We start from the raw sequence: 1865 nt of genomic DNA, 5'->3' as shown, positions 1-1865 counted from the left end.
GGGGGTTTAAAATAAAGATGACCCTTGAGTGTGCAGAACCCAAGGGAAAAGGCTTAGGTGGCAAATGGTAAAACCAAGGTTGGGCCTTGCTGGAGGAGTTTTATTCAAGGCGAACTGTCAAGGGGTTCCCATTATAACCCAACCGCGTAAGGAACACAAAATCAAGGAACATAACACCGGTATGATGGAAACTAGGGCGGCAAGAGTGGAACAAAACACCAGGCATAAGACCGAGCCTTCCACCCTTTACCAAGTATATAGGTGCATTAATTAAATAAGAGATATTATGATATCCCAACAATAACCATGTTCCAACATGGAACAAACTCCAGCTTCACCTGCAACTAGCAACGCTATAAGAGGGGCTGAGCAAAGCGGTAACATAGCCAAACAAAGGTTTGCTAGGAAAGGTGGGTTAGAGGCTTGACATGGCAATAATGGGAGGCATGATATAGCAAGTGGTAGGTATCGCGGCATAGCAAAAGAGCGAACAACTAGCAAGCAAAGATAGAAGTGATATCGAGGGTATGGTCATCTTGCTGAAATCCCGCAAGGAATAAGAACGAGTCCATGAAGAAGACAACCGGACATAGTCGAACAAATCCTCACAAACGCGCCGTTATCAGAACCAACCCGAAGAAGTAACACCGTAAAGAAGCAAACAATCATGGTAAACAACCATCACATAATCATGGCATGATGCAGAATCAAGTATGATGCATGTCCGGTTTAATGCGGCATGGCATGGCAAAATGCACAAACAATCCTACAAATTAAGTGGAGCTCAACATGCAACGAGTTGCATATTGATGAAACACCACATCAATTATTTAGTTCCCTCCCGTTTATGTACCCAACAATTTTAAATGTTGTTAAACATGGCAAGAGGTGAAACATGAGTAAAATACACAGTTAGACATTTTAAATGAGGCCGGAAACATCAAACAAAAATTCCGGTAAATCCTCATGTGCATTTAGCAATTTAAAGCAAACAACATTATTTAACCATTTTAAATATTGTTATCATGATGCGAATGACATGCAAGTTTTATGCAATTTTATGAAAATGTTGATAAGAGCATGTTATGAAGCATTTGTCATCGTGGCGGAAACGAAAGGGGTGCCACGGCAATGAATCCGAAAATGATGACACGGCACCATATCGGTTCTAGTAGCTCATGGAGATACCTGTGCAAAAGGAAAAGTGATGGGAGCATGTCAAAAGATGGTGGGGTGATCCCGGTTATCGGGTTCCCACGTGTCGACGGCATGGCAACGAGGAGGAACAACTAACGTTCACGGGCGAATACAACAACCAACCATGCCTCTCATACAACACACGGGCGAATACAACAACCAACCATGCCTCTCATACAACACAAGCATTCATCCACGGGCGGTGGTTCTCGACGGTTATACCTTCGAAGCGTGCGTTCTCGGAGCGGTTCGGGTCAATCGGTGTAGTCGTTCACGATCGTCGTGGGAAGTAGTGGTACTCGGCGATGGCAGAGGAAGTAGTTGTTCATGCGACGGTAGTCGAACTTGACAGTTCCATTACATAGGTCTTCGGCAACGGTAGTGGTACACGTTTCGTATTCGTACACATTTCGTAGATGTTCGAGGTCACGGCGAGGATCTTGACATCCACGGGGTCTTCGCGGGTCGACGATAGGGGTACACGTTTGTAGTCATACACTCTCTCCGTAGATGTTCGGGGTCGTCACCGTACGTAGTCGATGTAGTTGAACTTGACGTAACCAAAGGGAACTTGGCGTTCGGAGTCCCGGTGTTGCGGATGGTGTACTTGGTGCTTGCGGTTCCGATCCGGGGGTGCATGCGTCCACGGTGACACTGCATGGTGCAAA

This window comes from Triticum aestivum, chromosome 2A, assembly GCF_018294505.1.
Source record: "Triticum aestivum cultivar Chinese Spring chromosome 2A, IWGSC CS RefSeq v2.1, whole genome shotgun sequence".
NCBI lineage: Eukaryota > Viridiplantae > Streptophyta > Magnoliopsida > Poales > Poaceae > Triticum > Triticum aestivum.
Note: the sequence above shows the minus strand (reverse complement) of the source record.